Raw genomic sequence first — 12,836 nt, 5'->3', positions numbered from 1 at the left:
TATTAACCCCAGTATTCTCGTTAGAGGGAGGGGCTTATCACACAGAGGAGAAGACAAAAGCAAGATGTGGAAGTAATATGACTGGCTTTTGCTTTGCTGCATGTCATAAAGCTTTATGGTTGAGGTCAACTTGAGAATTTGATAGGGGGAAAGCTTGCAAGACAAGCCACACTGACGCTGTTTGAAAGATCTAATTCAGGCCCCAACGTTCATCAACTTTTACAACATCCAATCCATACACCATTTTAACTGGTGCCCAAAAGCTCAATTAGTAGACATTTTCAGTAGCCAAGTGCCCTTGGTTTGTTACACACTATAGTGACTGTGGTTGAATCAAGTGTTTATAAGGTTAAGGTTCAGAATTTGTTTTTAAGGAATGTTGTGGTCTGATGTGTTTGTTGGGTTTTAATATCAGCACAGATACAACCAAAGCTCTCTTGGAATTAAATATTCTAAAATAGCTGTGGAGGATCATTGCAATAATTCCATGGTGTCCTTAATGCATACCAAGGAACACTGATTATAAAAAAACATGTTGAAAAGATCATAAAATATGAATTTCCTTCTCACACATAACAGTTTAAAGTTGTGAACGCTCAATATGTTAGGTTAATTCAATCTCATGAAAAATGTATGAAGTAGTGATACATAAATATGCACAATGTGGATCTGGGAACTGTACTGCTCAAGGCTAAGACTTGAAATAGACTGGACGGCATTTGCCCTATTTGGCATCATCAGTCTTAACATTTTAGGGCCACATTTTCAAAGTGTTTGCACATGCACAACATTAGAAACATACTAACTGTTTTTTTGCTGCATCTTTTTTTCTAAACATCAATTTGATCTTTTGTTAGCCCTTTTTGTATATTTCACTTCCTCTTGAAACTATCTAGTGAAAAGAGAAGAAACACACACCCACACACACACGACGCACGCACACACACATGCGCACACACACAAAATGCAAAAACATGACACACATGTTTTAATGACAACTGACCATTCACTAGTCATTCACTAATAAATAATCTTATTGGGACTATCAAAAAGCACCAAGTAAGCACACTGGTAGAGCACCAGCAATCAATGCTTTAAGACAAAGAAGAATGAGCCCAGAGCTTGATAAATGTTGAGCCATTGACATATCGATTGAGTCAGTACACAAACACTCACCCTAAACAAGTCAGAAAACACCCTGGGCGCCAGCACTATACGTCCCATCGATTTCTGTTCAGGCTCAACATAGATTATGCTGCACTTAGACCTTTAATTCCCTCTCAAGCAAAGTCATTACACAGGCAAATGTTTAATTAAGCAATCACTGTGGTGTAATCTCAATAATCCAGTATCTGAATGTGGGCACCATCCTGCCAGTCCCTTTCCTTTCGTGGAAAAATAGGGGAGGTATTAATTAGTTAGCTATAGCCAATAATGTAGCGCTAAAGAACAGTGGGAGAAATGCCCACCACCAAGTATGACTCCTGTAAAAGGCATAAGGGAGGTATCACCTTTTTGTTGGATTATTTTTTTTCTTTAGCACTTTGCCTTACATTGCATGTATACCTATGTAACTAAACAGTAATAACAGGTAGGTATAACAGCAACTTGAGGCTATGTGTTCAATTATTTAAAAAATGGGTAAAGATAGACTGGCAAAGATATTCCAAAAGTCCACTATTGAACCTCACACAAAAGTACCTCACCGCATTCACGCTGACAATCCAACAACTGTGCCACATAGGCTAAAATAGATCTGAAATCCGCACCATTCCCAGAATGGTGCACTAATTAAAAGCCTGCTTCATGGACTTTCAGCAGATTCAGAAAGGTGTTCATGGTTCACTTATTTTTCAGCCAAAGGAAGACCGTTTTTAGGGGCAAGGATCGAGACAGGTGTTTCTGAAAAAATGTTGAGCTCTTGTTCACCCCTCCACGCCTCCATGCACAAGGGCTACAATTCATTAAGTCTGTTTTTTTGTGGATGATTTGGCTTTCCAAACTGTCCTCAACTGGACACACCTTGGAATTATTCCTCACCCTAAACTGTCTGTCAGTTAGTGGAAGACAGCTTGTCACACATAATATGGGTGTCACGACTGCTAGTGGAGGACAAGTGCCTATAAATGGCCACTGTTGCTCATCTCAAAGTTAAGTGCATGATTTCAAATTACAGTGATCTTTCTTCATTCATATCAAAAGTGCGATCAGTACTTTCTGAAGCCAATGGCAATAAATTCAATAGGCAAATATGTGCAACATCTATGATTGCACGTCACGTCAATGATATCATGTCACCGTGTGGTAACTGTGGGTCAATTAACATTGTTGTAGTGGGTGCCCCGATTCTAGTTTGTGAGCTAGGCAGGCTACTGCCTGGGAAGGTCTCCCACTCAGAAGTACGAGATGGGAGGGGGTAGGTTGAAATAGAGCATCAAATGTTCAACGTAGTGAGAGTATATTTGAATAAGTTTGAGCCACTTAGTGTACAATTCTTTCAGAGGCAGGACATGAAACAAATCCAGAATATACTCACACATGATATTCTTCAAAATCCTCCACATTATCAGAATCTGAGTAGATTATAACCTTTACGTATTACTTCACAGTTATCTCTCAGAATAACAGAAAAAAAAGTCTGAATTTCTTTGGTTCCAAGATTCAAAAAGTGACAAAAACAATTAAGCAGTATGCTAATCATGATTGAATTCAGAGTTGGTTGTTTGTTCTTTGTCATTGTGTTCGAAATCAGCAATATAAATCAGAATGAGAATCAGAAGACAAAGCCGACTATTACACAGACAACATTGGAAATCATTTGTCAATTCACAATGCAACGAGTCAAATAAAGCTAGGCGATATCTAAATGAGGAAAGAGTATTCCTACAGCAGATAAACAAAGGCAATTATAACCGTGTCCTGTTCAGAATATTTGGGCGAGCAATAAAAAAATGACGAATCTGCGGCAGAAGATAATTAACTTTTGACACTTTTCTGTGGGAAAGAGACAAAAAATATGTTTCTGTCAGGGTTGGGGGTGGTGATGGGGGGGGGTGGAGGAGTGAAGATACCCAGTGGTGGCAATCGTATTATCAGAGTTGCTGAAGTAGAACTCAACAGATATAATTATCATGGATGATTCAACTTATATGGTAATTACGGTATTAGAATAAATGGGAACATGGCAGCAAGTGACCTAAAAAAAAGAAATCTGCTGGCAGAACAAAGACAAGTGTGATTTGTATTATAATTTAAAAAAATTAAAATGTCAGTTTCTAATCTTTGCCACCTCTCTGTAGAGAGGCTGTGGCTTCAGATGAGCAGCAATCATAACACATTGGCAACCCTCCCCTATTCACATCTCTGGCGTAATCCCAATGTTCGCTGGAGTCTGAGATACTGCTTATCAGTCATTTGAAGTTTTGAGTTGCAAACATTGAAGTTATTTTCTGATGCCAGGCATGCTCGCTTGTCAGGGGGATGTTCCAGCTTAGAACACTAGATAGGAATAAAGCATGTGCCACTGAGATATTTTGAACATGAATGCCGGCTTACGTTTGCAATTCTGTATGACATACGTAGGGCTGTTGTGTGACCGTGTTACCGCCTCACCGGCAGTCATTAGTCATGACCGCATTGAAATTCCACGTGACCGTTGAGTCAATGTAATCTCTTTTTATGCACTCTGGACATGTTTTGGTAGCAATTTGAAATGATTTAAACTTTTACTTTTGAAGTATATTTTTGCAATTACATAGAATTTTGATAGTTAACTATATTTAAAACCAAATACTTTTAGACTTTTATTCAAGTAGTATTTTACTGGGTGACTTTCACTTTTACTTGAGTCATTTTCTATTAAGCTATCTTTACATTTACTCAAGTATGACGATTGGGTACTTTTTACACCACTGTGTAAAACATGGTTGTTGTGGATGTTGTTTCAAAGCCTAACACAACGAAAAGGACAGTGCTTTCTAAGGTGATGATTAATTCAAAACACCCATACACATATTAGAGCTTATGCATATGCATAAGGAGCCCCCCCATCAAAAAAAAATACCAATAAATACAAGTGGATTAATAGTATGACTGTGACATCACACAATACATAGCCTACCGCATATTCTGCTTGGCAGCAAAACATAGAACAAAACTGATTTAAGATGTCTTTCGTATATAATTGGTCTAGCCTACACAAATTAGAGTAATTACCATTGAGTGTGGACTGTATTATCATGCATGCTGGATGGACTGGTTACCTTATGCTCCACTCCAAAATGTATATCAATGTGTCTGGGAGAGAACGTATAGCCCTAGGCGATGCTGTTGGCTCATTTATTGTGCAGGGCAGCTTACAGTTAGCCTACAATTAGTGAATTTGTATTATATTTTTCATATTTTCAAAATGAATTGGGTGACACATTACCTTTAGCCATACAGAATATCTCACCACCATGCGTTTCCATCTCCTCCTCTTTCTCCTTTACTCCTTTCTCGAGCACGCAGACGGGCTGTCGAGTTCAGTGAAAGATGTTTAATTGCTATCGATGTTCCCGAACACATTTCACTTGGTTTCCCAGATTAAGCCCTGGGTAGCTGCAGGAACAAGGTTGGAGAGCCCATGACATACAGAGTTTGGGCAGTGAGGACATGCTTCTCAAACAGAGCTTGATGTGTGGAGTGAATAAGTGTTCTTATATGTATTTCTCAGCTGCTCATATTAAGCACATGCTCCACTATAAAAACCCAAGTAGCCAACAAAACGGACTGGTGGGAATGAGCATCCATTAGCTATTTGAGTGCGTACAGATGACATTTATTTTTCCCCCTGCCCCTTGTTCCTGCCCATTTGATAATGGTCCATTCTAAATCGAAACTAATTTGACATATTAGTAAAGACAAGATTAAGTTGAGAATAGTCTGATGGATGAACATACGATCACTCGATGAGACAACAGCTGTGCATCCTGAGGCAAAGGAACAGAAAGCAAGATTTTTTGCTACTTTCTCAAATCATCAGTAGCCTATAGTCACACCATGCAGCCCATATGTGTTTTGATTTCTAAGACATTCTAAGGTTTGTATCATTCACAGCCACTTTTGCATGGCATAATAATAAGCAGCATGTGACTAACAGAAATGGAATAATGTGTCCCTGAACAAAAGTAACAGTCCGTTTCTAGTGTGGCCACCAGCTGTATTAAGTACTGCAGTGCATCTCCTCCTCATGGACTGCACCAGATTTGTCAGTTCTTGCCAAGGCACCTGCACGTTCCCAGACATTTATCTGATCCAACATGTCCCAGACGTGCTCAATGGGATTGAGGTCTGGGCTCTTCGTTGGCCATGGAAGAACACTGACATTCCTGTCTTGCAGGAAATCACACACAGAACGAGCAGTATGGCTGGTGGCATTGTCATGCTGGACGGTCATGTCAGGATGAGCCTACAGGAAGGATATCACATGAGGGAGAAGGATGTCTTCCCTGTAACACAAAGCGTTGAGATTGCCTGCAATGACAACAAACTCAGTCCGATGATGCTGGGACACACCGCCCCAGACCATGACGGACCCTCCACCTACAAATCGTCAGTAGAAAGGCTTCTTTAGTGTCCTACGATTTCATAACTGTGACCTTAATTGCCTACCGTCTGTAAGCTGTTAGTGTCTTAACGACCGTTCCACAGGTGCATGTTCATTAATTGTTTATGGTTCATTGAACAAGCATGGGAAACAGTGTTTAAACCCTTTACAATGAAGACAGGGTCCTGAAAAAGGGACATTTCCTTTTTTGCTGAGTTTATTATTATTATTATTATTATTATTTTTAGTTATTATTAGTTATAGTTGGTCCATTTTAGTTCATATTGCTAATGTATCACACACTGTATATTCCTATTTCATCTAATTCTAATCGTATTTCTGAAAATCAAGCTCTAAACCATGAATTTCTATGAAATAATTCCTTGGTCTAAAGAACGACAAATAGCGAACACTCAAGATAAATATTTATAGAATTTCACATAATAGCTGTTTGGAGAGGAGATCATTTTGAACTTTGACATCATCAAGCCTTCGCCATACAGACGTTAATCAAAGTCAACACGCAATCTTGCTTTGATAAGCTGCCAGCAATAATTCTCCCATTGAATGCACTTATATTTGCAAGGGGTTCGCGCAGGTGCAATGAAGAAGAGCTGATTGCGTGTGGTGATCCTACTGATTACATTTCATATTTAAAACACATTTGTCATTAGAGGATTCAGTGGTGGCTGATGTGGCGGTAAGCTGAGATGTACAAATAAGAAGCTGTTATATATGCACGCTGTCACATGTTTCCTCAGTCTTAGTTATATTTCACGTTAACATTTCAAAATGATCAGCATTGTGGACAATGTCTATCACTGTACTGTATCCAGCGGTAGACTGGCCATCTGGCATTTCAGGAAAAAGACAGGCGTTTGTTATAAATGCCAGGGCTGATTTTTGGTGCCAGTCTGCCTGGGGCTGCAGACTCTGATTCTACAATGACTTCCTCTTCCTGGTAATATAATATTTGATATTCTAAATATAAAGACATGCATACTGTTAAATCATGGCTGACAATGATAGGTCCACACCAGCCCTCATTATGCACCTGTTTGTGTGTTAGGCTGGCAACTTCCCTCTGAACGGCTTGTCAATGTTAAATGAAACAATCATTGACTGTAGCAGGAGGAGTTCAGCATTCAAACCATGCCCCCCTGCCCCCTGTACTGCGAGCAGAAATACCAATGATCATAGTTCAGAGTGTATTTCTCCTCAAGTAAAAAAAAATGCATATGAATGAATGTGTAACAGTATTGTAATGATTGTGGCATGTACTTTTCCATCGAAATTCACCATGATCTGTTAGTATATATTACAGACATTTAGAGAATAGAGAACCCAGTTTATGATATCTTCAGATCATATGTCATACTATTTCATCAACGTGCATCTAATACACAATGAGGTTCCTTTATACTGTTCAATTCTACATTCATGTGGCTAAGGGATGATTATCACTCTTTTCAATGGTATAAATTATAATACACTCCGGTGGGTCTATTGTGTCAAAATATTTCATTATAGAAATGTGCCAGTCAACTGACAGTAGGGGTAAAGATAATAAATAAATAACTAAATAAATAAAGAATGGATTTGTGACCAGTACATAGCCAGCTGCCCAGAAATGATCTCAACCAAGCTGCGTGTAAATGGAATCAATGAGCATCGCCTTTTTCAGTCATTCTACAATCCATGTGTTCCAGCACAAATGTAATCCACACTGTGTTGCTTGTGTGGTAGAGCTTATACCACACAGTGTGTTAGTGTCTATAGTGGAAGCTCTTGGCAGTAGTGGACTTAGTGGGCGATGTGTAAATTGACATGTTATGTGACGCTAGTCTCCCCCTAGTCTCCCTCAGGGCTGGTTGAGATCTTAGCCTTTGTGTTGATGGGAGCAGTAGCTGACAGCCCTCAGATGCTCGTCCCCTCCCAGAGAGGAAAGAGCTTTCAAAGCGGAGAGGGGGAGGAAACACTAACTGTTGCGTTCCTTGAAACGGGTCCCCCTCTCTTCCTATCTCACAGTATCACATTCTTCCTAGAAAACGCAATGGGGATATGGATCGTCAACACTCACGACTGTATCAATTACAGATGTTGAGAGCAATGGGAAAGATCAATAGTGGTTCACCAAGAAAGACATTTAGCATTTTGCTGTGAGACTTAAATCAAAAACAGGGGTCTCTCAGGTGCTCTCATTTAAGTGATACTAACTGATAAAAGTGTGGCTTCTGTGGAGGTTAAGTTGTACTGTATATCAGGATTTTTGCAGAAAATTACATACATTTGGGGTGAAAGATTTCTGGTAAAAACTACCACACTCTTTCAATGTGTCACTCTATTTCCTTCAGTATTATGCATGGAAAAGATTAATTAATCAAATATTAATAGTAATCAAGGAGTAAATTATCATAAAATTGCTTCATGATTAATTCATATCACGGGACAATAGCCATTGACATTGATATAAACATTATGATTTCATGAGGGTTAAGAGTATCATTGATTTTTTTTATAAACACACGACCCTCGTCATTCAGTTTATTAACCATTTTGCCTTGTAATTGGAGAGGTCACAAAATCAAGGCCCCAGAGAGTGTGACAAGGGACTGATGCATGTGTCATGCAACATCTTTCAAATGGACCTTTTAAAATATAATTAATTAATCCAGTGTTTCCCAACTCCTGTCCTCGAGTACCCCCAACAGTACAAACTCCACATGACCTAAAGTATGATCGTCGAACATCTCATTCCAAAATCATGGGCATTAATATGGATTTTGTCCTCCCATTGCTGCTATAACAGCCTGCACTCTTTTGGGAAGGCTTTCCACTAGATGTTGGAACATTGCTGCAGGGACATGCTGGAAGCAAGCCACAAGAGCATTAGTGAGGTCGGGTACTGATGTTGGGCAATTAGGCCTGGCTCACAGTCGGCGTTCCAATTCATCCCAAAAGTGTTTGATGGGGTTGAGGTCAGGGCTCTGTGAAGGACAGTCCATTTCTTCCATATTGATCTCGACAAACCATTTCTGTATGGACCTCACTTTGTGCACGGGGGCATTGACATGCTGAAACAGGAAAGGGCCTTCCTCAAACTGTTGCCACAAAGTTGGAAGCACAGAATCATCTAGAATGTCATTGTATGCTGTAGTATTTAAGATTTCCCTGGAACTAAGGGGCCTAGCCCGAACCATGAAAAACAACACTGGACCATTATTCCTCCTCCACCAAACTTTACAGTTGGGATTAAGCATTGGTGCAGGTAGCTTCCTGGCAACCTCCAAACCCAGATTTGTCCGTCGGACTGCCAGATGGCGAAGCGTGATTCATCTCTGCTTCAGAATTCAATGGCGGTGAGCTTTACACCACTCCAGCCGACGCTTGGCATTGTGCTTGGAAACTCATTTCATGAAGCGGCCGACGAACAGTTATTGTGCTGACTTGCATCCAGAAGCAGTTTGGAACTCAGTCGTGAATGTTGCAACCAAGAACAGACAGTTTTTACACACTTCAGCACTCGGCGGTACCGTTCTGTGAGCTTGAGTGGCCTACCACTTCACAATAACAGCACTTATAATTGACCGGGGCAGCTCTAGCAGGGCAGAAATTTGATCAACTGATTTGTTGGAAAGGCGGCATCCTATGCCGGTGCCACATTGAGATTCAGTGAGCTCTTCTATAAGGCCATTCTACTGGCAATGTTTGTCTATGGAGATTGCATGGCTGTGTGCTCAATTTTAGACAGCTGTCAGCAACGGGTGTGGCTCAAATAGCTGAATTCACTAATTTGAAGTGGTGTCCACATACTTTTGTAGATATAGTGCATGTTTGTAGTAGGCCCAGGACAAGCACCTAATTCTACTTTTAAACTAATCATCAAGCCCTTGACAATTTGAATCAGGTGTTGTTTTCCGGGGCTACAACAAAAATGCATGCTGTTGGGGGTACTCGAGGACCGGAGTTGGGAAACACTACCCTTATCCATACAAATGACCATGGACTCAATAGCCATACACATATCAGAGTATGACACTGTTGGGTGCGAACGTCAGTATCAGCCTCCAATTTCACATAGAATTTTCACAGGGGGGCGACTTGGCCCGACACATGAACAATTGGAATCCAGATTCCGTCTTAGTGTCGTTGCAAACGACCTTTCAGGGGTAGAGAAAGGAGGAGGGGCACTATAATAAATACATAGAAAATGCCCATATTTCATTGTAATGTTCCTTTGATGTGACGTGAAAATAAGCCCATTTGCTACAATGTGTCAATTACAGTGTGTGAGCGTATAAAAAGCGCCGTGCCACATGGATTGGCTGCGGAGGGGTCATTCTTCAGAGGCGGATTGTGGGGAGCAAGCACAGTCGGCTAGCATTTAGATGCAGAAAGATTTGAGGGGAGCGAAATTGATCAAAACGAGGCTATGGGGTTGCGGCGTGTGTATGTGCCCACACCAGAGTGTATCGTGTGTGGGGAGATGGTTGAATAGATGAATGTTGATGCCCTTCATGAAATACACATTCGGAGGCTGATTATATTGTGCTTTGCCTGTCGCGCTGCATAAATAGTGTAGGGGCCAATTGCGGAGCCCAGAGAAAGGGACCATTAGGATGCCTCTGTGCAGTGGTGTTATGAAATGAGATGAAACAGAAAGACTTATATTAGATTACATATCCATACAGATAGACTTACATTTGATTACATAGCCATGCAGATAGGCTTACATTAGAATAAATAGCCATACAGATAGATTTGCATTAGACTATATAGCCATAAAGATATACTTACATTAAATTATAAAGCCATACAGAAAGATTTGCATTAGATTATATAGCCATACTGATAGATTTGCATTAGATTATATAGCCATACCGATAGATTTACATTAGATTATATAGCCATACTGATAGATTTGCATTAGATTATATAGCCATACCGATATATTTACATTAGATTATATAGCCATACTGATAGATTTACATTAGATTATATATCCATACTGATAGATTTACATTACATTATTTATCCATACAGAAATACTTACAGTATATTAGATTATAGGACCAAACATAAATATTTATATTAGATTATATAGCCATAAAAAAAGCTTGGGAGAAATGTATGGAAAAGAGCAGGGACATCAACTGATATTTTTCATAAATATTTTGTTTACGATGTGCATGGGGAAATGTTTAAATCTAGAGCCTTATATCATGCACGTTGCATAGTTCACACCGCTGAACACTTACTATTCTGCTATTGGATAGTTTAAGAAGAAGATCACTCCAATATCAATCAACTAAGACATTCAAATATATAGGATATAGGATATCCATTGAATAAATAACACAATTCTTCACATTATTGACATCCATTCATCTATTCTTATTCTTGAGATTCCTGGTGTCCTGCACTTGAGGAACCTCTAATTCAAATAAGATCATAAGGAAATATCACACAACACCTTGGAGAAGTTGTTTGTGCTACCAATTTAGGTCATCAGCAGTTCATGCATGGCACTAACATACAGTACTTTTGACACAGACAGCTTCATTGCATAGTTCATATTGTAGATTAATTGGGTTACTCAATATATTTATGTGTCATAGAATGCGCCTGTACTTTAGGTCATTGACGTGTTTGTAGTCAAAATGAATGAGATCAGTCTCAATGTTAACTCATAAGCCAGTGAGTAAAAATGAAACATTCAGGATTTGTCAAGAGTGAGGCTTCACATATAATTGCTAATTATAAGGTCTAAGGAAATCAAATGTGTGTGGAACTTTGCAACAAGAATGAATTTGGCTGGAAGGCAGGCAGGCAACTATATCTAGTAACACTATAAATGACTGTTACTTTATCATTGTTTGGAAATGAAATGGGAGTTTCAATGCAATGGGATTTTTCTTCATAGAAATTAGAATTGACCTTCTTTCTCTCAGTTTGCAGTATAAATAGCAACCTATGATATTATCCTTCAGCCAGTTAACATTCTCATTCAAATAACATGTCATTACTATAACAACATACAACCACTACACTCAAAATGACGGCACTTCCACTTTTCAGATTCAGACAGGTGAGCGCACACATGGATATTTTTTAAAGAAGACATTGCATTAATGTGACAAGTTAAATTGAGTCTGTTTTGTACTGTATTGTTTGGGCTGTCAGAATGAGTTTTCACATCCCATATAGTCTATCACATTTTCACATGTGATACAGTGCAGACGTGTGTCAATGTCTACAGTCCTCCTTGTGTACAGTAGATAGAGAGAAAACTATAACAGAATCCAACCCACAGTCTTTTATATGAACTGCCAGACAGAAACATACAGACCCATAAAGCAAGGAGGCCTACCTTGAGGTTGAAGGTGTGAAAGTCATGGAACATTCTCTCTCCTGAGACCTGTGTGACAATGAAGAAGATGAGACGTCAGTCATGATTAAGCACGCCCGCAATTACAGAGCAGCCCCAGTGACAGTGATCGATCAACGAGGAACTCCTCTTAATGAAGACTAAAGCACCCGAGGGCTCCAGGGACCAAACAGGAAAATATAACTAGGACTACGGTATGCAGTTCCAGATGCTTCAATCAGCTTGTGAAAGCATGTTTATAGTGTGTTAGTTAATAGCACCTGTGATGCTAACATATTAAATGCACATAATTAATTGCAGTTACTAAAGCCATTTCTCAAGAGATAGTCAATCAACACACCCTGATAATCTTATCAAACCAGAGGGACACAATACCAAGTCCAAACCTGAACAATGCATCGTCATTGTCATGGTAAAACATTGAATAGATGAAACAGAGTTCATGGAAGGTACACACTTTCTGCATTGAGCTGTCTGAAGGGCAGGGGACAGAATAATATTCCACTCCAAACAGCAACATCAACCTATTCATGGTATCGGTATGCCCAGGCCAACACTAGCAGGTAACCTTGAAGGTGGACAACAACAGACAGAATTCATCGAGTTTGATTGAGATTTTGTGTTATTTGTGTTAAAAGACTGTCTGAACCCAAGGGCCACTCAAACAGAACTGAATCAGTTTGACTGTGACGTACAACTTTGTTTTCTACCTCATTGTTAAACTCTAGAGAGAGAGAGAGAACTCAGGCCCTGGAGGTGGATGCATGGGATAAAATGAGTTAAAATTCAGCAGGTGATTCAGCCCCGTAATACACTGAAAAACCTAGATCGCGATGGGCTCTGACTAACCATAGGGAGGTA

General features: G+C 39.6%; 1 protein-coding gene across 1 annotated transcript in view; it reads right to left on the bottom strand.

The window, feature by feature from the left end:
• LOC135510606 (receptor-type tyrosine-protein phosphatase delta-like) overlaps nucleotides 1–12,836 on the bottom strand; it is a 383,074-nt gene that overhangs the window by 308,179 nt on the left and 62,059 nt on the right. The window contains exon 4 of the mRNA XM_064931651.1: nucleotides 11,958–12,005. The gene's annotated coding sequence lies outside the window, so the exon portion shown is untranslated. The remainder of the gene's footprint in view (nucleotides 1–11,957; nucleotides 12,006–12,836) is intronic.

The sequence above is a fragment of the Oncorhynchus masou genome, chromosome 23 (assembly GCF_036934945.1).
Source record: "Oncorhynchus masou masou isolate Uvic2021 chromosome 23, UVic_Omas_1.1, whole genome shotgun sequence".
NCBI lineage: Eukaryota > Metazoa > Chordata > Actinopteri > Salmoniformes > Salmonidae > Oncorhynchus > Oncorhynchus masou.
This window is presented reverse-complemented; position numbering and strand designations above follow the sequence as displayed.